This window comes from Eubalaena glacialis, chromosome 2 (genome assembly GCF_028564815.1).
Source record: "Eubalaena glacialis isolate mEubGla1 chromosome 2, mEubGla1.1.hap2.+ XY, whole genome shotgun sequence".
Taxonomy (NCBI): domain Eukaryota; kingdom Metazoa; phylum Chordata; class Mammalia; order Artiodactyla; family Balaenidae; genus Eubalaena; species Eubalaena glacialis.
The window spans coordinates 112,965,865-112,993,624 of NC_083717.1; positions in this window are offsets into that span (position 1 = coordinate 112,965,865).

Genomic DNA, 27,760 nt, shown 5'->3' on the forward strand with positions numbered 1-27,760 from the left:
TTGCATGACGAAGCCTTTCTCTTCTGCTCCCCGCAACTGAAAGAGCACACACACAGCACGGGGAGCACCCGTTGGCATTCCTATCACCTACTCTGTTTTTTTTTTTTTTTTTTTTTTCTTCTTGTCTAAGCATGACTTTGCTTATACAAGGCTAGCTTTTTCCGCCTGTTCCCTAGATGATTTTGGCCCGTTTTCAACTCTCATTCTTTCTGTGGCATTGGGAGTAGTTAGTCATTTGTGCATCAGTGAGAAGAGGGATTTAGTGAATAGGAAGACCACAGACTTTCCTCTTTGGTCCTTCCTTCCTTGACAAAGTAAATCCCACTGAAAAACAGCATTAATAGAGCATGACGGTTTGAAGAATAGAGCCCTAACTGTTGACATTTCTGTTGTCAAGCTAGGTATTATGCTGTGATAAAGAAAAGACACATTTTTAAAAAAGACAATCTCCATGGCATTAGGTTTATTAGTGAAATATCATTGTCATTGTCCTCGACTCCCCAATACACTTAAGGGCCTATCAATATTTCCATTAAAAAATCCCATTTGCTGTCATTTAAAAGTAGCTTGGCTATGTCAGATCATTTAAACTGGAATTATAGATCAATTATTTCTAGGTTTATTATTGAATGTCAAGGGTGGTTAAATTCACTGAATTGAATTGGTAGGGCTTGAATAGTCTCTGTTCTGGAGGAAAATGGTCAGTGTAAAGACAGGATATTGTGCAGGTCCTAGGGACAAGATGAGACAGTTAACTCACCTTAACATGAATCACTGTTAGTTATCCATGTGTATCAATGAAAGAATAGATTTACTTCTTCATGATTGACCTAAAATAACCTTAGCTCTTCGTTCGAGAGATATGAGACCTAATTGCTAGCTAGATACAATAAAAAGGGGTCGCCACCCTCTGGCCTCGAGAAAGACACAGCATTATACTGTGTTAGGTACTAAGCACAATAACCCAACAAGTTAGGGCTATAAGATCTTAGAGATGAGGAAACTAGGATTTATAGAGGTTAAAAAACCTTCCAAGTTAAGTAGCTAATGGGTTGCTAAATTTAGGGCTCTTCGACTGCAAAAACCCTTAATTTTCTTGTGTACCACTGACACAGTGAAATCTACTACTTATCAGGCCATAGTTTTTCTATCTTATTTGACAATGGGGAAAAAATCTGTCCATGTTGAGAGCTGCTTTCTGTTTATTCTTGATTTATTCTTGAAACTGCCATTATTGTGTGGAATTTGCCTTATCTTTTTAAAGAGTCCATAGTTGGACCCTGGTTGGCAAAATTTGAAGTTGGCCAAGGTTTTTAAAATCTCATTCACTCATTCATTTGCTTGAAACATTTTATTTAGTCCCACCAGTAATGTATGCAAGCGTCCCTTTCCTCACGTGCAACCTAAAATAGGTGTTACTGCTTTTTCATATTTTTGTCAGTCTGATTCTTGCACAGTGATGTCTCTTGTTAAAACATTTCTGTCACCACTAGTGAATTTCAGTACCTTTTCAGCACACAGTCATCCTTTGGTATCTGCTGGAGATTGATTCCCGGACCCCTGCAGATACCAACATCAGGATGCTCAAGTCCCTTATATGAAATAGCATGGTACTGTTGGCCCTCCATTTCCGCAGGTTCTGCATCTGCAGGTTCAACCAACCAAAAGAATCTCTTTTCTTTCAATTGTATTTTAATTCAAAAATTATTGAAAAATAGATTGGGCTCTTTGGACATATGTTAATCAAGCACAGAATATGCAGGGTGTCACTAAATCATACCATACTTTAAGAGAAATATTATTGTGGAGATCCTTGTAGATCTTTCCCTAACATGTCAAAAAGTTGATTCTGAGCATTGAGACAAGTCTTTTTTCCTTTCTAAACACTACAAGAGGGAATTGCTATAGTGTCTCCTCTATGGATTTTGAAAGTTTCTTGTGGTATATGTACAGGAATTATAGCTTAAGCGTCAACTATGATAAAACTAGCAGAATGTCTATTCAAGTCAATAATATTACTTTTATAGTATTTTCACTTCACAGTGATACAATTTGAAGCCAATTGAATGGAATTGAAATAAGTATTTTTTTCCCATTGAAAAGCATATGTTTCTTCATTGAAGACTATTTTCTTGCTAAATTGGATGTTTTACCTTTGAGTTATTGAAATGTTTTGTTTTTTATCTTATAAATAAAAGAAAATCTTTTAGTATTTCCAACACAAATAAAATTTTCTCTTCGTAAAAAATGGAATCTTCAAGCTGAAAGAAAATAGGGTTAATTTCAGAGACTATTATTGAAGATAGATGGTTTATCCATACGTGTATTATATACAGTTTGCTACCATTGTATTTGAAGGCCTTATATAAGAAGTATTTTGTGCTTTTAACACCAGACACTGATACTGAGTATCTACTGGAAAGATGCTTGCTCTTTTTCTTGTTTCAAGTTTAAATGCTTGGGGGACTTGATTTTCTTCATGCAGATTTTGTAGTTCCTCAGAAAATAAAGATTCAGTTTAAAATTTTTCCATCACATTTCTTTTTACCTACTTTAGGGAGTTTATGGACTCTCTGAAAAACAATAAATTGCTCAAAACAAAATCAAAAACAAAATAAAATAAAAGATATCTGATATACTGAATGTCTGCTATTTCCCAGGTACTGTCCCAGCCATTTCATGTGGATTATCCCATTTAATCCTCATGTGGGATATGGGTACTCGATTTATCATAATTTTATAGGCCACTCAGGCCTTAGGGAGGTTAAATAACATGCTCAATGTCAACAGAAAGTGTTAGTACTCTAGATTTTTTTAATTCATGCATAATATACTCTTAGGGAAAATTTTAATGTAAACAATCGTTAATTTAAATATTTACCAAATTATATTCTTGATACTTTTGCTTACTGTTTGGCTGATCACTATTGATTTCACCTTATATTGAGACTGCAGAAAAGCTTATGCTAGGAGAAAAACCCAAAGCCTGCACCTCCAAATACCATTATATTGGGGATTAAGTTTTAACATATACATTTTTCAGGAACACAAATATTCAATCTTTACACTTATGATATTCATAAGTCTACAAATCCAGGCATAATAACCTGCAAGGAATTCATCGTAATTGCTGAAAGCAGACCCATGAGTGAGAACCTCACTACTAGATCTTCTGCAAGGGAACACTCCCTCCCTTCCCTCCATATTCCTCTAGGACTTGATGTGATGTATGGTTTTCTGGTCCCACAGGGACTGAAAGACAGAGTGATGGAAATCAGTTTATTAAATATTAGTTTTTCCTTAATTTTATGAAATGTAATATATATGCAGAAAATAGAAATGCAAAGTTAATGAATAATTACAAAGCAAAAGCTGTGTAACAAACACCATGGACAAAAAATAGAATGATGCCAGCTTTTCAGAATCCCTTCTAGAGTATAACCTCCCCATCCCCCCAGAGGTAATCATTATCCTGATTTGGTGATAATTGATTCCTTTCTTTTCTCTTTAGTTTTATCACCTATGCATGCATCATTAATCAGTTTGGTTTAATTTAGCCTCTTTTTGAGGCTTATGTAAATGGAATCGTACACTATGAATTCTTGCTTGAATGAAGGTTGCTTCTTTCCCTCAACATTAAGTTTGTAAGATTCATCTGTGTTGTGTGTGTGTAGGTGAATTTTATTCATAATTAGTGCAATATAGAATTCCATTGCATGTATATTCCACAATTTGTCCATATGTGCTGGATTGTGATGTGCTGATTTGGGTAAGCCATAAACTATATTTTCCAGAATTCCCTTCCTCATGGGGTTCTGAGTTGGAGTTGGCCAAAAGGATAACATGTGTGATACTTGCAAGGCAGAAATAAAGCAGCAACCATTATCCTCTAAAAGTCTTTATGGTGATGAAGATATGGTGACAACAGACACAGAGGTGCCCAGCGGATCCTAGCTTGTTCATACTCTTCTCTTTGGCCATTTCATCTTGACTGTTGGTTCTGTTGACCAGCAGAACCTCCATATCCCCTTGGCTCTGGGCCCAGAGAGGCGATAGCTACCTAGAAGCAGCAACTTGCTAGAGACACCTCCACGAGCTTTTCCCTTCCTCCCTCCACTTCAGTTTGGCTTTTAAGATTGCCTACTTAGCAACTCCTTCTGTGATCCTCCAACTCCCCCTTCTGGACCTTTATTTCTCTAGCTTGTCCCACAATAGTAAAAGGTTGAATTCCTACAATAAATCCCTTTTCCCAGTCAGACTTCCCTGACTGATGCATCATTCAACATTTGATGGTCATTTGGGTTGTTTCCAGTTTGGGGCTATTAGGAACAGTGTTGGTTCTTGTAGTTGTATCCTGAACAACTTTTATCTAGGCAAGGGTGGATCCAGGATTTTTGAATCCTTAAGCTCATACAATTTAGGGGCTTGCTTTAAAGCATATATTGATAGACACACACACACACACACACACACACACACACACACACACACACACACAATTTAAGTACCAAGACCTGCAGGGGATCCATGCCAGTGAGAGGCCTTTGATTCACTTTATGGTAAATCTGCTATGTCTCTAGGGTATATAATCAGGAGTTGAAATGCTCAATTCTAGGATATGCAAATATTTACCTTTAGTAGATAATGCCAAGTAGTATTCCAGTTTGCACCAATTTGCACTCCTACTTACAGTGTATGAGTTTATGTTTTTCCACATTCCTGTTAGCATTTGGTCTGTCAGAATTCTAAGTTTTTGCTCATCTGATAGGTGTGTTTGGTATTTCCTTGTGGTAGGTCACTGATTACAAATAAGGCTGAGCAACTTTTCATATTGACTTAGCTTATGTTCTCCAGAAAGCAGAGCTTGCGGTAAAGGCTTCTGTGCTATTGCTTTAATAGAGGGTGTAATCCAAGGGAGCAGTATGGAGGGTACGGGAGTGAGGCAGAGAAGGAGAAATGGCTAATGCAAGGATGTGTTTTCAACTACCCACTTCTCTTTTCAAATTCAAATGATTGTCAGTCTCAGGGAACTACCTTTTGAGAAGCAGCATAAAGGATTGTTTCTCATGACAATCTGCTGGTAATAGAGTGCGAGGGAAGAAAGACAGGAAGAAGGGAGAATTCATTCATTGGCTCCTATCTTCTACTAGTCAAAGATTGATCAGTCCCATGGGACATTAATTCACTTATGACTCTGCAGGCATGGGTGTTAAGTGGTTCTGTCAACCAAGAAGTCTCTGGGGAAAGAGGTGAGAGGTTCTTGGCATGGGTGTGCAGCTACGTGCTCTTGGGTTGTATCTGGCTGAAGTTGGTCACAACCCCTCAGAGTTGGCTGGGGCTGGAACAAGTTTCTAGAGGCCATGGAGACAGTTTTAAAGCCAAGATGATCTGACATGGTGCATATGAAGTACACATATGTTTGCTGGTCATCTGGATTTCTTCTTTTGTGGAATATCCGTTCTTTTTTTTTTTAACATCTTTATTGGAATATAGTTGCTTTACATTGTTGTGTTAGTTGCTGCTGCATAACAAGGTGAATCAGCTATACGTATACATATATCCCCATATCCCCTCCCTCTTGCGTCTCCCTCCCATCCTCCCTATCCCATCCCTCTAGGTGGTCACAAAGCACTGAGCTGATCTCCCTGTGCTATGTGGCTGCTTCCCACTAGCTATCTATTTTACCTTTGGTAGTGTATTTATGTCCATGCCACTCTCTCACTTCGTCCCAGCTTACCCTTCCCCCTCCCCATGTCCTCAAGTCCATTCTCTACGTCTGCATTCCTGTCCTGCCTCTAGGTTCATCACAACCATTTTTTTTTTTTTTTTTTTTAGATTCCATATATATGTGTTAGCATACGGTATTTGTTTTTCTCTTTCTGACTTACTTCACTCTGTATGACAGTCTCTAGTTCCATCCACCTCACTACAAATAACTCAATTTCGTTTCCTTTTATGGCTGAGTAATATTCCATTGTATATATGTGCCACATCTTCTTTATCCATTCATCTGTCGATGGATACTTAGGTTGCTTCCATGTCCTGGCTATTGTAAATAGAGCTGCAGTGAACATTGTGGTACATGATTCTTTCTGAATTATGGTTTTCTCAGGGTATATGCCCAGTGGTGGGATTGCTGGGTCATATGGTAGTTCTATTTTTAGTTTTTTAAGGAACCTCCATACTGTTTTCCATAGTGGCTGTATCAATTTACATTCCCACCAACAGTGCAAGAGGGTTCCCTTTTCTCCACACCCTCTCCAGCATTTATTGTTTGTAGATTTTTTGATGATGGCCATTCTGACCAGTGTGAGGTGATACCTCATTGTAGTTTTGATTTTCATTTCTCTAATGATTAGTGATGTTGAGCATCTTTTCATGTGTTTGTTGGCCATCTGTATATCTTCTTTGGAGAAATGTCTATTTAGGTCTTCTGCCCATTTTTGGATTGGGTTGTTTGTTTTTTTGATATTAAGCTGCATGAGCTGTCTGTATATTTTGGAGATTAATCCTCTGTCAGTTGCTTCATTTGCAAATATTTTCTCCCATTCTGAGGGATGTCTTTTCGTCTTGTTTATGGTTTCCTTTGCTGTGCAAAAGCTTTTAAGTTTCATTAGGTCCCATTAGTTTATTTTTGTTTTTATTTCCATTACTCTAGGAGGTGGGTCAAAAAGGATCTTGCTGTGATGTATGTCATAGAGTGTTCTGCCTATGTTTTCCTCTAAGAGTTTGATAGTGTCTGGCCTTACGTTTAGGTCTTTAATCCATTTTGAGTTATTTTTGTGTATGGTGTTAGGGAGTGTTCTAATTTCATTCTTTTACATGTAGCTGTCCAGTTTCCCCAGCACCACTTATTGAAGAGGATGTTTTTCTCCATTGTATATTCTTGCCTCCTTTATCAAAAATAAGGTGACCGTATGTATGTGGGTTTATCTCTGGGCTTTCTATCCTGTTCCATTGATCTATATTTCTGTTTTTGTGCCAGTACCATACTGTTTTGATTACTGTAGCTTTGTAGTGTAGTCTGAAGTCAGGGACCCTGATTCCTCCAGCTGCGTTTTTCTTTCTCAAGATTGCTTTGGCTATTTGGGGTCTTTTGTGTTTCCATACAAATTGTGAAATTTTTTGTTCTAGTTCTGTGAAAAATGCCATTGGTAGTTTGATAGGGATTGCATTCAATCTGTAGATTGCTTTGGGTAGTATAGTCATTTTCACAATGTTGATTCTTCCAATCCAAGAACGTGGTTTATCTCTCTGTCTGTTTGTATCATCTTTAATTTCTTTCATCAGTGTCTTATAGTTTTCTGCATACAGGTCTTTTGTCTCCTTAGGTAGGTTTATTCCTAGGTATTTTATTCTTTTTGTTGCAGTGGTAAATGGGAGTGTTTCCTTAATTTCTCTTTCAGATTTTTCATCATTAGTGTATAGGAAAGCAAGAGATTTCTGTGCATTAATTTTGTATCCTGCTACTTTACCAAATTCATTGATTAGCTCTAGTAGTTTTCTGGTAGCATCTGTGGGATTCTCTATGTATAGTATCATGTCATGTGCAAACAGTGACAGCTTTACTTCTTTTCTGATTTGGAATCCTTTTATTTCTTTTTCTTCTCTGATTGCTGTGGCTAAAACTTCCAAAACTATGTTGAATAATAGTGATGTGAGTGGGCAACCTTGTCTTGTTCCTGATCTTAGTGAAAATGGTTTCAGTTTTTCACCATTGAGAATGATGTAGGCTGTGGGTTTGTCATATACGTTCTTCTTCTTCTTCTTTTTTTTTTTTTTGGCCTATTTTTCTGTTGGATTGTCTGTCTTACTTATTTGTAGAAATTCTTTATATATTCCAGACCCTAGTCTTTGACGTAGATGCTGTGCAAATAACTTTTCCTAATCTCTGGGGTGTTTTTAATATTTTGTGGTGTTTTTCATGAAGAAAAAAAATCTGAATTTTAATGTACTCTTATATATCAATCATTTCCTTTCAGGTTAGTACTTTTTAAATTGAAGTTTGGTTGATTTACAATATTATATTTTTCAGGTATACAACATAGTGATTCAATATTTTATAGATTGTACTCCATTTAACATTATTTATTACAAAACACTGGCTATATTTCCCTGTCCTATACTATATATCCTTGTTGCTTATCTATTTTATACACAGTAGTTTGTATTTCTTAATCACATATCCCATCTTGCCCCTCTCCCCCACCCTTTCCCAACTAGTAATCACTAGTTTTTTCTCTATAGCTGTGAGCCTGTTTAAGTTTTGTTATATACACTTGTTTGTTTGTTTGTTTGTTTTTTAGATTCCACATATAAGTGATAACATAGAGTATTTGTCTTTCTTTGTCTGACTTATTTCACTAAGCGTAATACTCTCTAGTTCTGTCCATGCTGTTGCAAATGGCAGAATTTCATTCTTTTTTATGGCTGAGTAATATTCCATTGTATGTATGTATACGTATATACATGTACACATACATACATCTTCTTTATCCATTCATCTGTTGATGGACACTTAAGTTGCTTCCATATCTTGCATATTATAAATAATGCTGCTTAGAACATTGAGGTGCATGTATCTTTTTGAATTAGCGTTTTCATTTTCTTTGGATATATACCCAGAAGTAGAATTGAGGGATCATATGGTACTACTTTTTTTAGTTTTTTGAGAAATCTCCATAGTGTTTTCCACGGTGGCTGCACTAATTTACATTTCCACCAACAGGGTACAAGAGTTCTCTTTTCTCTACATCCTCACCAATATTTGTTATTTGTAGACTTTTGGTGATAACCATCCTGACAGGTGTGAGGTGATATCTTGTTCTTGTTTTCATTTGCATTTCTCTAATAATTAGCAATGTTGAGCATCTTTTCATGTGCCTGTTAGCCATCTGTATGTCTTCCTTGGAAAAATGTCTATTCAGGTCTTCTGTCCATTTTTTAATCTGTCTGTTCTTTTGGTATTGAGCTGTTTATATATTTTGGATAGTAACCCCTTATTGGTCATATTATTTGCAAATATTTTCTCCCATTCAGTAGGTTGTCTTTTTGTTTTGTCAGTGGTTTCTTTTGCTGTGCCAAAGCTTTTCAGTTTAATTAGGCCCCATTTATTTTTTTTTCCTTTTGTTTCTTTTACCTTAGGAGACAGATCCAAAAAGAAATATTGCTACTATTTCTGTCAAAGAGTGTTCTGCCTATGTTCTCTTCTAGGTTTATGGTTTCAGGTCTTACATTTAGGTCTTTAATCCGTTTTGAGTTTATTTCTGTGTATGGTGTGAGGAAATGTTCTAATCTCATTGTTTTACATGTGGTTGTCCAGTTTTCCCAGCACCACTTGTTGAAGAGACTGTCTTTTCTCCATTGTATATTCTTGCCTCCTTTGTTGTAGATTGATTGACCATAGGTGCATGGGTTTATTTCTGGGCTCTCTATTCTGTTCCATTGATCTATGTGTCTGTTTTTGTGCCAGTATTAGGTTACTGCTTTTTGGTGTCTTCTTTGAGAAATCCCTCCCAAACTCTGAGGATATAAAGATATTTATATTACTTTCTAAGAGCTTTAGAGTTTTATTGTTCACAATTAGAATTGATTTTTATGCTCACTGTAGGGTATGAATCCCATATGTATATCCCATGTTACCAGCATATTTTATTTAAAAAAGAAAGTTATTTCATAATGCTCTGAAATATCATCTCAGTTATAAATCAAGTCCGTATACATATATAGGGCTGTTTTTTGGTTCTATTTTAGGCAATATTTTTAGTCAAAAATATGTTGATTTCTATATTTTAAAATAACTCATCATATCTGATATAGCATGTCTTCTCATCTTGTACTATATCTTCCAGAGCATTTTGGCTATTTTATCCATGAATTTCCATTTAAATATTAGAATCAGATTGTTACTTTACACAAGAAACCTGTTGGGATTTTTATTGGGATTCCTTAGAGTTTATTAGTTAATTTGGGAGAATTAATAAATTTATAATAGAGTCTTTTAATACATAAATACTCAGTATCTCTCCATTCATTTAAGTTTTCATCAGTGTTTCTCAATATACTTTATTTTCCTCTTTCCTAAGGGGAAAGAGAAATTCTTGGAATCTTTTGTTATATTTGTTCCTAGCTATTTCATATATTTGATACTATTTTAAATAGTATTTAAAATTTTACTTCATATTCTGTTTTTTTCTTATATATGGATCTATAATTGATTTTTAAAATATTGACCCTATATCCTGACAACTTGTTAAAGTCTCTAACAAATGCTAAAATATATGTGCATAGTATTTTGGGTTTACACAATTATATCATCTGCAAATAATAACTCCCCCCCCCCCTTATTGTGCTAGGTAAGACTTCCAGACCAGTGCTGAAAAGAAAAGATGTGGAATTTTATCACCTGCTTTTTCCGTATCTATTGATATGGTCATATCATTATTTTCCTTTAATCTGTTAATATGATAAAGTGCATTAATTGATTTTCTAATATTAAAGCACCCTAACATTCCTTAGATGAATTTAACTTAGCCATGATGTATTATCCTTTTTATATATTGCTATACTCAGTTTGCTTTAATTTATTTTGGAATTATGAATCTAGGTTCATGACTGAGGTCTTTTAATTTAAATTTTCCTTTCTTGTATACTCTTTGTCAGGTTTTGGCATCAAGGCTATATTAATCTCTTAAAATGAGTTAGAAAATGTTTCTTTTCTTTCCTATTCTGTGCAATAAGTTGCATAAGTTTAGAATAATTTTTTTTTTCCTTGAATGTTTGGTATATCTAAATAGTGAAGCCATTTGTATTTGGAGTTTTATTTGCAGGAAGGTTATTTTGATTCAATCCTTTTATGAATATAGGTCAGGATAACATTTTATATCTTTAACATCAGATAGGGTATAAGCATAGGACAACCAGAGTGGACACCTGATTGATCAATGGATGACAGCTGTAGGTAAATGATATGACTTTATTAGTGCTTTCAAGATGAATATCAGACTATTCAGGATTTCTGTTTCTTTTTGTGTAAGTTTTTGTAAATTATATTTTTCTAGTTACCTGTCCATTTTGTTTAAACTTTCAAGTTAATTGACAAAAAGTTATCCATAACTACTTTTCTTATTATATCAATTTTAGGAACAGGCAAATATTGACTATATTTGGAGAGGTATGTGTTGTCCTGATGGTGCTAAAAAGTAAAATCCCTGTAGTGAAAATCCGTTACTTAAAGAACATGATAGAAAGCCCAGAGATAAACCCACGCACCTATGGTCAACTAATCTATGACAAAGGAGGCAAGGATATACAATGGAGAAAAGACAGTCTCTTCAATAAGTGGTGCTGGGAAAACTGGACAGCTACATGTAAAAGAATGAAATTAGAACACTCCCTAACACCATACACAAAAATAAACTCAAAATGGATTAGAGACCTAAATCTAAGACTGGACACTATAAAACTCTTAGAGGAAAAGATAGGAAGAACACTCTTTGACATAAATCACAGCAAGATCTTTTTTGATCCACTTCCTAGAGTAATGGAAATAAAAACAAAAATAAACTAATGGGACCTAATGAAACTTAAAAGTTTTTGCACAACAAAGGAAACTACAAACAAGACGAAAAGACAACCCTCAGAATGGGAGAAAATATTTGCAAATGAATCCGCGGACAAAGGGTTAATCTCCAAGATATATAAACAGCTCATGCAGCTCAATATTAAAAAAACAAACAACCCAATCCAAAAATGGGCAGAAGACCTAAATAGACATTTCTCCAAAGAAGACATACAGATGGCCAAGAAGCACATGAAAAGCTGCTCAACATCACTAATTATTAGAGAAATGCAAATCAAAACTACAATGAGGTATCACCTCACCTCAGTTAGAATGGGCATCATCAGAAAATCTACAAACAACAAATGCTGGAGAGGGTGTGGAGAAAAGGGAACCCTCTTGCACTGTTGGTGGGAATGTAAATTGATATAGCCACTATGGAGAACAGTATGGCGGTTCCTTAAAAAACTAAAAGTAGAATTACCATATGACCCAGCAATCCCACTACTGGGCATATACCCAGAGAAAACCATAATTCAGAATGACACATGCACCCCAATGTTCACTGCAGCACTATTTACAATAGCCAGGTCATGGAAGCAACCTAAATGCCCATCGACAGACGAATGGATGAAGAAGATGTGGTACATATATACAATGGAATATTACTCAGCCATAAAAAGGAATGAAATTGGGTCATTTGTAGAGACATGGGTGGATCTAGAGACTGTCATACAGAGTGAAGTAAGTCAGAAAGAGAAAACCAAATATTGTATATTAATGCATATATGTGGAACCTAGAGAAATGGTACAGATGAACTGGTTTGCAGGGTAGAAATTGAGACAGAGATGTAGAGAACAAACTTACGGACACCAAGTTGGGAAAGTGGTGGTGGGTGGTGGTGTTGTGATGAATTGGGAGATTGGGATTGACATATATACACTAATATGTCATAAAAACCTGCTGTATAAAAAAAAAAATTTCTGTACCATTTGTGAAACTTGGCTATATTCTCTAGAATGTTTTTACTTTGCATACTGTGTTTGTGTTTACCCTGTTGCAAGATTCTTGCATGAATATCCTGGCTTTATGTGAGGTCAGGAGAGAACTGTTCCACTGCTAGTGAGTGGAATAGATAGTATAGTAGGTGTTCAACAGTCTTAAGTGAATGAGTGGTGGAAAGGTGGATAAATGAGTGAAAGAAGGAATGAATAAATAATGAGAGGTTTAACCTTTCTTTATGGAAACAATATCAGCTTTGGACATTAATTTTAAAAATCTTGTGTACATCAGATATGCAGTAACTGAAAAGGTAGTCGCTTATAAGTCAGAAGGAATTTCCAAGGGTTTTCAACCCCAAATATGGATTGTTTCCAAAGGACTTGAGGGAGTTTAGGAGCTCAAATCCCTGACTGGAGTCAGCATTTCTTTATAGGTTTTTGTTAGTTAGTTTGTTTAGTGGAATGTATTGTTTAGGTGGAATTGGTTTTCAAAATAATATTTGAAAACTTTTACATCGTGTTTTACTCATCCTTTGATGTAATGTTGATTTAGGAAATTTTCCTTCAAGAAGCCCAGAGCGCTTTAATGGATCTTACTGAATGGGTATTAGCCTCACAGGTCCCAGTGCAACAAAGATACCCAGAATGCACAAGAAGCAATACTGTTGGCTTCTCCTGAAGGGTCATCTAAAGTAATTAAGCATGTGGATTGCTAGAATTTTAGAGGCTAAAGACATATCTAATTTGCACCCCTTCCCCCATTTAACCATCTCAGAATGTCCCATTTTTAATGACAGTGGAATTTTTCTGGTTTCTCTTCTATTGTGCCTGCTTGGAAGGCTTTGTTTATTCTAAACCTCATTAAATAAATCCTCGCTTCAAAATTCTGTACTGCCTTACTAAATGAAAGCCTGAGCCCCCTGTGGTTACATAAAAAAAAAAGATATAAGAAAATGATCACTTTTCTTGATACTGAGACATCGCAATGTTCTGCCTAGGTGGTTATTGCCATGGAAGAAGGAGAGAGAAGGAAACCTGTTGGAAAATGCAGAGGGGCTAAGACATTCAGCAGCAGTATGTGTATGTATAGAAGAGCTTTTGAAATGAATTACAGAATTCCAAACACAGACCTCCCTTTATCCCAAAGTCCGGTTAACCACATAATCCTTTTTGACAGTCTCCTTGACATATAAATTGAATGACATATTTAAATTCCACATAATTCTTTTTCTACAACCTAATTAAAATCAATTCCCTGGCATTTTGCTGCTGTTAGAAAAGATGATGCTGTTAGATGTTTCAGTAATTAGCAATATGTTCACTGGATTAAAAACAAATTTCTGAATAATATTGTAATGATTAGTGAATCTATGATAATCTAAGCAATTATTAAGGAACAATGCCTACCCTGAGTTGGTATCTTGATTATTTGTTGATGACATCTGAAAATGGAGATGTCAGGAGGCAATATTGTATTGTTTAACTGTGTTAATTTATTTTATTTATGTAAATTTCATACTTCTCACTATTTCACAACCTTGAATACTGGTTAATTGTCTAACCAGTGAAGACAGCAAATTGGGTATAAAAAGTAAATGACAATCTCAACACAGTAAAGATTTTTTTTTTAAACCTCAGCTCTTAAGATTAGAAAAGCTCTAGTAATTTTAATGAGACTTATTTTGATTTCTAACATGAGAATAATTGTTAAATGTACGTAAAAGGTTGGCTGGGTTTGGGGGTTATGATCGTTCATAACGAAAGGAACCTTTAAGTTGACAAAGGTGAATGATGCTTTCAAAAAAGAAAACAGTTATCTGTGGGACTCAAACTTTTCACTCTAGAATACTAAAAAAAGTCTTGATATTAAAACCTATTTTCTCTTTACATATGAGGATGTATTCCTTAGAGTTTATTTTAGGTTATTTTCTTTCATGTACTTACTGTTCACCTGATTGCTTCATAGATTTTGCTAAAGAATGGGGAAATGAACGTGCAAAATGAGATTAAAAGAGAACATACTTTAAAACCAAGGATGGAAATAGAAGTAACTTTTGCTTACGACTTTAAGCGCCATGTATATACCACCAAGCTGCACAGGGTGCAAAAGTTTAGCAAAGACTTGTACTGTAAAGTTAATAATTCAGTAAATTCTAAAACCTGAATCTCAGTCCCACAATGAGGCAATACTCACCATCGGCTAGTTTAAAGAGGTTTAAGACGTACTTGCATTAGCAGAAACTGTCGCCTCCATTATTTTTTAAAAACACCCTCAAATACTTAGTGTTTTAAACAGACCTTCAGTGGAAAGCAACACACCTGTAAGTGTTCTGCCGTGGGCTAGCTTCAATGAGCCCAGACTCTAGGCAAGGAGAGTCCTGAGTTTGAGATGCAGGTAGGGGAATGCTGAGATGGTTCTGGGCCCCTAATCTGTGGAGCCAGCAATCCAAATGTCAGTGTTTGCAGCTGGGGGGGGGGTGGCAAACACTAGCTCCATCCTGGCTGTCTGATGTAGACAGGGGTGAGATAAAGTAATTGGTGTAGTGAAGCAGGAAGGGGCTCCCAATAGAGAAGAAGATGAGGAGGTGTGAGGCTGTCATCACTGCTATTCTGGGCGGTCCATACAGGCCAGCCCAGAACCATGGTTTGTGTGTAGTTGGGGTTTTTAGAGACATAGTCTGGCCTTTAGAGAGGTCTAGACAGGATGTCAAGGTTTTATCTAGGTAAACTGTGGTTAGTACTATAATCGGAATCATGGACTCAGAGGTCTGAGTAGAAGTCTGGTCATGAATGCTAGGTAAGCATGCTTGGGAAAGGAGATATCAGCAGCTCGACAGACTTACCCCAGATATGATTCACATCTGCTTTGGGTAAGTAGGACTGATTCCAGACATCGCCTGCCAGTGGGACTGGTATTTCTGGAGGCTCCCAATGTTTGAAGCTGAATTGGTAGGGACAGACAGGTTGCTTCTGCTGTAGGACAGAATTTCAGATATCCTCTTGAAGTGTCAGATCTTGTAACTTTTTAAAATTTTGGTATGGACTAATACTTGAAAAGGCCTGAGTTGGTTTTGACCTAATGTTTTTAATTCATTCACTCACATAACACATATTGATTCTTCATTTATTGTATGCTTTTTTTTTTTTTAAACTAATTCTTATGGCAGGGCTCACAAGTATTTATAAGTAAACTTTATAGGTTATAAATTATTGGTCTCTAAATTTTTTTGGAAGTACATTTGAGGTTAAAATATATCATCTTCTACATTTTTGTTCATCTTCGAAGTATTTGATTATCTCCTTTTCATTAGATAGATACATATTGCCTCTGGGGAGTCTGTACTACAGCTTAGTGGGGAAAAAAAAGGAGTGCTGTGTGATTAATTCTGAAATGGAGGATTTAATGGGGTATAGTGGTGGCATGCAGGAGAGTGTGCTTGCCTCAGCCTGATGGGTATCTGGGTACTTGCCACAGTGGAGAAGTTCTTTACCTGGTCTTCTCTGTTTGTTCTGTGTGGAATGTTATCCATCCTTGGCAAACTCCATCTTTCAAGGCTAAGATCCAGGTTTACCTCCTTGGTGAAGTCTTCCCTGATTCTTGCAGTCAGACAGTGTTGCACACCCCTTGTAGGTGCTCACACACCCTTATGAGGTTGTGCTGTTGTCTCCATATGCATCTGTGTCCACCACTGGGCTGGGAAGATGTGAGGATAGGGACTGGCTTGCTGATTTTCATGTTCCCAGGGCTGAGAACAGGGTCTGGGTGGACTGAAGAAAGTAATAGAAAGAGCAATTGCACCCACTGTTCATATGAAAGAATCTGCCGTGTCACAGACTGTCTCAGGTTCCTGCCCAGAATGGAGGTTCTTCTCATTATTGAAATTGGTCAGTTGAGGAATCACAATTTACTGGCTCTCTATAGAGCTGAAAATGCCATTACCATTGAAACTATAATGATGCCTGCTTGTGAACAGGCGATTTAATCCTGGAATTGGCACCACCAAGCTGATTTGACAAATGGATTCATGAAAGAGAAAATATGTTGCATTTGGAAACTCTTCTCTATTTTCTTTTTAAGTCCTGGGAATTTGATGGAATGAACCTGGATGAAAGAAGTAAAGTCACATTAGCATCAGGCTTCCTTCTATGGACTATATAAGAATAAATGGGAGAAATGTCCTCTCAAAAACCCATAGCAGTGAGTGTAGCATTGCAGATATGATGAACCTGAAAAAAATAGCAAGGATGTCAGCTCACCACTTTATAGCGGCCATCTCTTTGTTTTCTGAGGATGCACTGGAAAAGGGAATGGATATGAAGACTGACTGAGCATCTAACGAGAGCCCGGCTTTACATGTGTTGTCTTTCAGCTCACAAAAATCCCATAAATTAAATATTATAATTCCCATTTATAGTGCTTGGAAGTCACAGAGGTAAATAGGCCCAAGGTGCCAGGATTCAAAACCAGATCTCTTAACCTCAAAATCCACTGTACCATGTTGCTTCTGATAGAAAACTTAAAGGTAGTAATAACCACCCATTCTGTGCTGCCTTCTCCTCTCCTCCCACAAAATTATACTGATTGTGGATGGTCTCATACATTTTCAGAGGAGAGAAGTAATAAGATCACATTTACTTGTTATGATTTATTTTGACTGAAATATGTAAATATCTGGACGTAAGTGGAAGGTGTGTGTGATTGTTAAGGTATATAAAGATCGGTTACGAATGCAGCACATATCTAGAGCTATGTATGATTAGTGGATTCAGCATATAAATGTCCTCATTTCTATTCTTGGTCATCTCACTTGATTGTCCTTGTGCCTAGGGTTTCACACAGCAGTGTTCTGTGTGAAACCAGAACACACAGCCAGAAACACATTCACAAGCCAGGTGGATGCTTTGCCCATTGTTTGCCTCTTAACAGTGTTGTAAAAGTTAGATTAGGGTATAGCTGTAAAATGGTACACATGCTTTACAGAAAATACCTGTATAAAATATCTCTAATAGTCTAAGTATGGTAGCCTATGTAATTCTGTCTATACTTTCTCTACACCAAGGGTTGGCAAATTATAGCCCATGGTCCAAATTCTACCTGCTGGTTTTTTGGTTTTTTTTTTTGTATGGCCTACAAACTAAGAATGGTTTTCAAACATGTTAAATGGTTGAAAATAATAATATTTTGTGAAATATGACAATTATATGAAATTCAGTTTTCAGTGTCCATAAATAAAGTTTTACTGAAACATAGGTACATTAATTTATTTATGTATACTCCTTGTCCACTTTCATGCTATGATGACAGAGTTGAATTGTAGTGACAGAGACCACATGGCCCTCAAGGCCTAAAGTATTTATTATCTGGCCCTTTATATAAAAATTTGTCTGCCTCTGGTCTAGGCAGTAAAGAGGTACTTATTTGAAGGTATGTGGCAATGCATATAAAAATCTGTCCACTGGATATTTGAGCCCAAATGTTGGGTGTAGGAGAGGAATCACTCTTCAGATGTGTATTCAAAAGTGGGAGAAGGGAGACATAGCTGAAAAAAGAAAGTGTAAGATTTAAAGTGGCATCCTATATACAGACACTCTGGAAACAGAAAAAAGGAAAACATGCTTCCATCCATCTGGCTTACATATGGACTCCATGGTCTTGATGTAAACAACACAAAGCAAAGGTTAATTTTCGTTGCTGTTATCCTGCCATCCTTGCTTTTTTGAGAGAGCAACTGATTACCTATACATTTGCTTGGAAGGGCTTTTTCATTTCTCTCTTGGTGTTCATTAGAGTTAACATGCCTGAGAAAATACCAAATCAACATCTCTTTCATTGCTACTTTCTTTGTAATAGCCTCTTTATCTGCTAAGCCCTCCAGTGTAGGGGGAGGACTTGACTTCCAGGTCCAGGCAGCTCTGCTTTTCTCTGTCTCCTTGAAGAAAAAGCCTCAGTGGGAAAGACATCCTGGTCAAGTGCCCGCAACCTAGGATATTGCCAGTTCCCTGAGTGGCACTTCCCACCCACCCATCATTATCGAAATACACGTGGCTGCTAATTTCCCGGAAGATTCAAATGCTCCTTCTTCAAGGTCATCTCAAAGGAGAGTTGAAAGAGCATTCCTCTCCCCCTTCCCTTTCCTTGTAAAATATGTATATTTACAAGAGAATGCATAAATGGTCACCAGGGAAGATAAGCTATCAGAGAGTTGGGACATGTCTTTCCTCATACAGTTCACACATCACTGAAGCAGATAAAATTAGTTTTGTACCTAGCCTCCAAATATACTGTTAAGGACTCTGTCCTGAAAATTGATCTATACCACTATGATAAAATTCAGAGCATCTCTTTCATAAATATCTAACTGTGGCATCAGTGGCTGCTGCTCCTGCCGGGCTCCCAGGAACTGTGCTCCGGCAGAGGGAGAATGGCCTGCAGCTCGCAGCACCCGTGTGCACCCTGGTCATTGTCACTGGCTGCATTGAAACTTAATTAAAGCATTAGGTTCAGTGCAGTACGATGTATGCCTCAGTTTACAGTTTTTAAAGTCAGTTGCATGACTGCCCATAGAATGTTAGATTAAATCTCTGTTTAATTTTAATAATAATAATAATGGCATCCGGGATCCACAACTTGTCATTTTCGAAACGCTGTGTGCAGATTTTTTCATGCCTGCTGCCTATGGCCCTGAAAGCTGCATGTGTTACTGTCAGGCTTTGTAACTCACTAAAAGCTGACAGGACTGCAGATTTCTTTGTTCTGTCTTATAGTACTAATGCCATTTGAAAAGTCACTGCATCCTCGTACGTAGAGTTTTACATAAAGACCTCACTTAGAAGCCATATGTGTACTATACGGGGCATCTGTGAAAAACAGAGGTAATACAGTAGATAAAAATTAAGTGAGCATAAGGTCAGCTTTTCAACTGTCTATCTCTAACTGGCTATTAGACAAAACTTGATTGGACAATTATGGGAAGGTTGTATTCTAACGTAGGGAAAATACGAAACAGTCTCTAAGTTGTAATAGATGACCCCAGGATTGAATCAGAAGCCTGTTACATAGTAGATGCTTAATAAATATTTATTAAACAATAGAATGAAGGATAATGAGCAATGACCTTGGAGCCAGAAGATGTGGGTATGAGACTCTGCTCTGTCATTCTCAATCTCCATCAGTTAAGACAAGGACCTCAATCTCAGTTTCTTCTTCTTGAAAGCAGAGGAAATAACTGCTTTCCAAGACTTCTGGATGGGCTGAATTGGATAACTAATGTGAAAGTGCTTTGCAAACTTGTATAAATACGTGTGATGTATTGTTATTCTGTAATGAAATTGCTACCCATGGATTAATGTTTAACAAGTATAAGAAGGTCTAGAATACTATAAGACAAGAGATAAATTACTGTCAATTAAAAATTGGGTTTTTGAAAGAAAGACACCATGTAAATTCAGGCAAAAATGATACATTAATGACAGAATAATTTTGGTGACATTAAAAAAAAAAGATGGAGAATCATGAGATCTGAAACCTAGTACTGGCTCTGCTATTCCTTAAGTATGTGATTTTTGGCAAGTCCCTCCCTTTGCGTCGTTTGATCAGGAGACTGGGCTAAGTGATTTTGAAAAGTCTTTTCCAGTTCTCTGATTCAGTGATGCAGATCTGAGCAGACTCAAAAGCATATCAAGTTTTCCGTTCTTAAATCCATATGCATGTGTTTCTGTACATCTCAGAGGTTTATATTGTTTCTGTGTGAAATATTGTCTCCCCTTAAAGGAGCCTCAGGAGTTACAGAGTGGGAGTCAGAAGAGAAGGGACATTGGGAAAGTACAAAACAGGTTATTGGGTTTTGTGTGACCCATCAGTTGGATATTTTAAATGCAACGGAAAGTCTCTAAGTGATTTCAGGGATTCTGAGTTATTTCCTGAGCTTTCTACTTTCCTTTTCTTTCTGTCTTTAGATGACTGTTGCAGAAAAGTAGTGGCAGCTGAGGCTGGGGGCTGCTGGCATGCTGGGATACTGCCAGTGACTCTCCTTGGGCTCTTGTTCTGGTCGAGTCATGGAAAGAAAGCTCTCTGGTGGTCACAGCTCATGGAGAGTTTATTTACCTTTCAATGACAGATGATTCATGAAGAGCCAATGGAGGTAGAAATCCTGGGCTAAGCAAACCACAGTTACCCAAGCATTTTCTGGAGGAAAACGATCTAAGTCTCTGACATTGTGGGGAGCGGTTTGTGGTGATGTCATCAGACCTATCACTGTTATCCCTCACACCCCTGCCATAGAACTGTGTTTCTAAAGCCTTGAACTCATCCACCTGAACTTGCATTTTGAAATATTCTGTCCCTTAAGTTTCTTAAGTCTCCTTACTTGTTAGGAAGATAAACCTTGCATATATGGAGGGAGGGTAGAGGACTGATGGTTTATTGCACAAATTTAGAAAAATGCTACTTATCTCTAAAATAATTATATTTCTAAAAACTCGCATGATGAGGGCTTTTCTCTTATTTACTACTACTGCCACTATTACTACTATACTACTACTTACTTAAAATTATTTGGAGATCATGTGCATCTGTGTACATCTCACCCCATTTTTATTTACTTGGCCTCTTTCTGCATAGCAATTTGAGTTCTTTGGCTCTTTCTTGAGAAGGGTTAACAGTGAAATAAACAGTTATGCTCCAGGGAGGGAAAAAATACCGCCCCCCCCCCCAAATAACTATCATATCTCATTTAGGGTTCCCTCGGAAGTCTCTTTTATCTAGAATTCACTTATGCTAACTGGATGCCTGTGGTCTTATTTAGTAGCAGCCGGTAATAAAGAGCCCTTGAGCTAACTATGGCCATATTCCACTATTAACTGCAGCTCTTGAAGCAGTCATCTAGGGAAGGGGAGTCGGAACCCTTCAATGTCAAGACGTTTAGAGGCACTCTAGCATCAATCAAGATGCACGTCGCTAAGTGCCTGCTTTCATTTACATGAAATATTCATACAGCATTCCGTTTTGCTTTTCTCTCTCCTAATCATCACTTTTCGGAAGAAGCTACAATCATCTCAGTTAGGGGAGGGTGTTATGGGATGTGCTGTACCTTTCAAAGTCTGGCTTCCTGCAGATAGCTAGTCCTGTAATGAGGCAGCAGACTGCATAGACCACCAAAGGTCTCCCTCACAGAGGCTGGCCTTGTTATCTTGTACTGTTCATCTTCAAGTATACAACTTAGTGCAAATGAAAGTAATTAATTAACCATAACAAACCTGTCAGAAAGCTATTTAGGATTTTGATGGAAAAAAAATTTTTAACATTTGCTTTAAGTGGAAAGCAAAAATCGTCTAGCTCAGAAAATTCAGAAGCAATTCTATTCTTGCAAGCTTTCCTATTACCGCTCTCTTAATTAAATGATCAGTAGCATTTAAATTAATTTCCAGTTCTTTTGACTTATATTAATTGTACGATGCTTTTATAGTTGATGCAGGTTTGAAAAAAAGCTCTAGGTGGGAAAATTTGCCCCTATATAGAGAATGCTAAAAAGGAGGTATAGTATACTTTTGGTCATCTAAATAGTGATTAAAAGTACATAGGAGCTGGAGGGTCCCCTCTCACCCTCCTTTCTTTTTTTCTTCCTTCCTCCTAAAATAGTGATTTACTACTGTATTAATTTTTTTCCTTAAATATTAAACTAGGCCCCGATGGCATTCGTGAGGTACAACCCTTTGGAATGAAACACCAGTGATAAACTTCCCTTATGAAAGGACTATCTCACGTGCCTTTGTTTCTGATAGGTACAGGAAAAAAAAAGGATAATGATCTTTTACGTAACAATCCTGACCCATTATTCTAGAAATTAAAATTTATTTCTGAAGATTTTCCTGTATTTTACTTATTTTTATTTGTCTATCCAGGTCTTTTTGTGGCAAAGGGAGGTATAGAAGTTGGTCTTTGCTTGTGGAAATATTTTTTGCAAATGAATTTTTATATTAAAAGAGAAATGTCAGGCGAATCGTTAAGTCTAATGACAATAAGAGGAAGCATGCAATGTTTTTGCTAAGAGCACTGTATTTTTAACAAAAGGCATTTCATAATTGGTACGTACCAGAAAGGCACTCATTTTTAAAGTTAGAAATGTTAATGGCCCTGAAACAGTTTATTCTTCATGTCCATTTAACCCCTCACATTATGTAGACTGAAATAGCAACCCGAGTGGGCCGTGATGAGGTTGCTTTCATTGAGATAGATAGTTTTCTGCTTTAGAACACAATGCCAAAATTGTAGCTGATTGCCCAGAAATTCAATATAAATGACAAATTGATAAAACCTCTGAAAAAATTTTCAAATGCTAGCTTTATCCTTATGCATTTTATCACACAATTTTAAGCATATTTGTTTACTTTTTGACCCATTTTAAATCGGAGTCATCTTTTTAAGTTATAGTGTATTTCTCTAAACAACACAAAATACACTAAAGATTATATTTTAAGAAAAAACCTAAATTCCAATGATTTGTGCTTTTATGGATTAAAGTGTGAATAATATAGAGCAATTCGAAACAATTTGGGTCAATGATCTTTAGTTACCTTAAATAAAGAAACAATCATACTTAGTCGCACGTAAAGTACAATTGTGATTTACCACAGTGAAAAAATGCCGTATATAAAAATTTAGAAAAATTATGTGTACTTTTTTTCATTGTCAAGGTGCCTAGAAACTTTCTTCCAAAATGAAGACAAAGAAAAAAATTAATACATTCTCAGTGTTGTTCTTCACTGTGTGATCAACATTTATAAATAAACAAGTGGGGTAAAAAATTGTGAAGAGTGGTTACCAGGAGTTTCACAGTAACTTTATTTTTAAATGCTATTGTGTGGCTATATTTTTTCTTTTCTCTGGATAAGAGTTTTTTCCTTTTCTTTGCTGTTTAAACTTGATAACAACTTGAAGAAGTTTAACCTTTGTTTTTTCTTTAAAAGTGCTTTTCTAGGGGAAAAAAAGCAAAGAGTAATGGAAATTGATATTTCAAAGTACAGCAAAAGTTGCCACAAGAATTGTAAGCAGAACACAATTTGTGCATAATTTTAAAAGATGCTGGAGTTTGGAATACAAAGAAAATACCATGAGGTTTAAGATCCAGTGTATCAGACATTCAAATGCAAATAATGATTCTAGGACAAGCACCTTCTTAACATTAACAGGTTGCTGAGCATGTTAACACCCACGGTTCCACCCATCTTGAATAAATTTAAAGCCATTTAGAGCAGTGGAATTGCAGTATTTTGTAAAACTGAGTCATAAGTGGATAATCCATTACCTACCCCCACCCCGTCTTTGTACGTGACTTTTAAAGTTGATATGCTTCTGCTCTATGGCCTGACACCACTATGCACATATTTAAACATTTCAAGTAACTAACATAAAATAGGTCATTTCCCTTTCCTCTTTCCCCACATAAAATCTGGGTTGGTTTAAATTTCGTTTGCTGAAACCTGCTGAAGTTTGAGGAACTTGAATCAGATGTAACCCATCACACCTGTAGGGTCGATTTAATCCCTGGAAGTCATGGGAATTTACGTACATTGTTAGCATTTGATCTTATGACAATGGTTTTGACTACAATCTGCTTGCTAAGCAGACGTAAAAGAATTGGTTCCCCCTGTTCTGTTTCTTATAGGGCTCTCAAAGTAGGGAATACTGTGAGCTCTGAAGTTAGAGGTGGGCTTTGTGGAGGTAAATTTTCACGGATGGAAGGAGAGGTGTATGTGTGCTAATGATTCCTGCTGGAGTTTTATGGCAAGATGGACAGGATATTGGTGAAAAATAATTGTCTTTGCTTTCCTTTTCAGATAAGCTCTCTTGAGTGTTAGTTTATTTGAAAATTGTTCTGTTTCTTTGCTTTGGTTGAGACCGCATTTCAGGGCCATAGTAACCATTAATAAGCTGTTCAAGGCAATAGTAACCGTCCATATGGCAACACATATGAGGGCTGACTAAAATGTAATGACTGTTATTTCAAATGAATATCGTTCCCATCAACAATAAACTTAGGAAGTGTTAGTAATGTTAGTTTTTCAAAGGCCCTCTTTATAATTTGCCTCATATTCTGTTCAAAATTCTTCTTGCTTTTTTAAAAAAAATTATCTCATTTAATTTTTCCTTCTCTTTTTAAAAGAGCTTTATTGAGGTATAATTTACATACCATAAAATTCAGCCATTTTAAGAGTACAATTCAATGAGTGTTAGTAATTTACAGAGTTGTGTAACCAGCACCACAGTCTAATTTTAAAACATTTCCATTACCTCAAAAAACAATCTCATACCCATTTGGAGACAATCCCTGTCGTCCCCCCCACCCCCCCGCCCCCGCTTGCCCCAGGAAACCTCTAATTTGTTTTCTGCTAGCATACATTATCTTTCTCTGGACATTTTGTATAAATAGAACCAAACAATATGTAGTTTTTTGTGTCGGGATTTTTTCACTTAGTATGATGTTCTTGAGATCCATCCATGTTGTAGCGTTTCTCAGTAGCCGATGCCTTTTTATTGCTGAGTGGCATTCCATTGTATGGATGGATATACAAAGTTTTTTTTGTTTGTTTGTGTGTGTGTTTTTATACCAAGTTTTGTTTATCTGTTTACCAGGTGATAGATATTTGCATTATGTCTACTTTTTGGCTATTATGAAAAATGGTGCTATCCAAATTTGCTAAAGAATATTAATAATAGCAAATCTTAACAATTGAAGATAACTTTAGGTTTGGAGAACAGAACAAAGTCATTTGAAGTCTACTTGATAAGGCTGACAAAGTATAAAAATATTGGTTGTTATTAAAAGAAAGTATGATTATAGGAGAAATTCATACGATTCACCAGTTGTTCTGAAGGCTTTTCCAAAGAGCAGTTATCAACATGTTTTGAGTAATGGCAGTTTCTTTATCATTTAATTATTCTCCCCATAGATGAGATCTAGTATATTTAGTTAAAAAATGAATCTGACTATTTAGTCTTGTCCTGAGGTATGCATTCCATTTTTTCCAATTTACATTTCAGAGAGCAAAGTTTAGTCGGTCTGTACTTTTCCTTGAATAATAACTCTGATAGATAAAGTAGTATATAGTGTTCAAATTAAAAAAAAAACACAGGAAGTATAATTAATGTAATATTCACCAGATTATAAATACATTGATAACACCATCATTACCTTTTAAGTGCTTTGTTACCATGGAATAAGTGCAGACTTTGAAAGATCAAACACCCTTTGTGTACTCTTTTCGCTGTGTATTTGTGTGTAGATATCTCATAACATGCATTGTGTCTATCTAATGCAGAATATATATGTGGAGCCACACTGAAATGTTTCATTAACATAATCACATACAATTATGAAACTGGTGAAAATCATCTTGCCTTAGCTATTCATTAATACTCTGTTTATTTGAAAATTCTAAGGTCTCTGATTAATAATTGTTAATTCCATATAATTATTTGTTAGTCACAAACAGTTGTTTGATGTCATTTATTTAGCTATTCAAAGTTAAGGGACCTATGCTTAATTAAAACATTATACACTTGTATTTCTGTCCTCTTTTGCAAAGATGAAACATAAATCCATCAAGCCACCTTATAACTTTTAAACTTCCCTTCTTTTACATCTGTAGTTCTCATTATCCAGAAGTTATTCTGTCCCTTCTGTTAAATTACTTTATGCTGCAGCTTAAACGAACATGTCTTGCTTTCATCTAGCATTTCAAATAGGGCAGAGACTGCTGTACAATTTCCAAACACAACTGTGCTAACAGAGATGAATTACTAGAGTTTATATAATTTATATTAGGAATTCATAGACCTAGCAAAAGGGATTAGTACATTTTATTTCAGGGCAGGAGATGATCCTGTCATTAATGGTCGATACTTTCATCATCTTTTAAACCTGAGGAATTTCCTGGGTGACAAGACTGTAAGGACATATCAGAGATTCACAGCTGTGAGCTTTATCTGGACATGCACTGCTTTACTCGCAGTATGTGGACTACGTCCCATCAAAACTGGATTAGGCTGTCAATCACATCTTTTGATGTATATTGTATTATGATTTTTTGAAAATGTCACTGAGATCAGAGTAATTTCTTGGCTAATTGCATCTTGTCTCTTCTTAATACCGTGCATTTAATGGTTTCATTACCTGATGTGACAATCACAGTTCCTGGTCCAGTATTGAGGGCAGTTTTATTTCTCTTCTTTTTTGCACACACATACACATGCTCACGTGCAACTAAGGCACTTCTTTAATAAGAAATAAAATATATATTTAAAGCACTTCTGCTTTTATGAAATAAAACGTATGTGTAGGATTCCTTGTTTCCCTATGGTTTAACATATACATAATAGTTGAAATTGTTTCTGCAATCCCCAAAGCATACCCAATGCTTATTAATACAGTATTTTCCCTTTCTGTTATGGAAATAGATTAAAGAAGATATTAACCTTTAAGAAACTGTCACTCATTACTCCCATTGCTTGTGCCTTTCTCTAGAGAATCTGCTTCAAACACAAAAATATTTGTGTTTCAGTATTACCTATATAGCCATAAGAGATTCATTTGAACGAACATTAGGTTTCATTAAAGCCTACTTTGGTGCATGCAGTTCTAGTGCTGCCTGCTACCGGTAGAAAAATGGGCAACAAGAGATATTAAAATCCCTGTTATAATGAGTTGCTCTGAAAGGTAGTTATTAAAAGCCTCCCTGAACACACTCAGCTTTAGATTAAAATAGGTACAGAAGATACATGGATGAATAATGCAATGTGCTAATCTCTCACTAGTAAGGACAAATAATTTTATGATTTCTGGATAGAAAGGATAACAACATAGGCTTTTGTTTTATTTTGTAGCTCTTATAGAACATCTACGGTGCCATATTGTGATATCACGATCTTTGGGGGTTTAGCTATAGGCCTGATGGGGAAAGTGCTTCAAACAAAGGTTTATGAGACGTTGTTCTAATCATTGAAATGTAGTGTGACTCCCAGTGGGTTCTGTTGATTATATATTGCAAACCAAAATGATGGTGGTGGTGGTTGGGTGGGGGGAGTGCTAGTTCAGGAGAAGTGCAGTATTGTAGGGATGGATTTTGTTCAGTTGGTGCTTCTGACAGCTCTCATGTCCATCAGTGATGGGAAGGAAGCTGTACTTCTGGTGTCCTTTGATT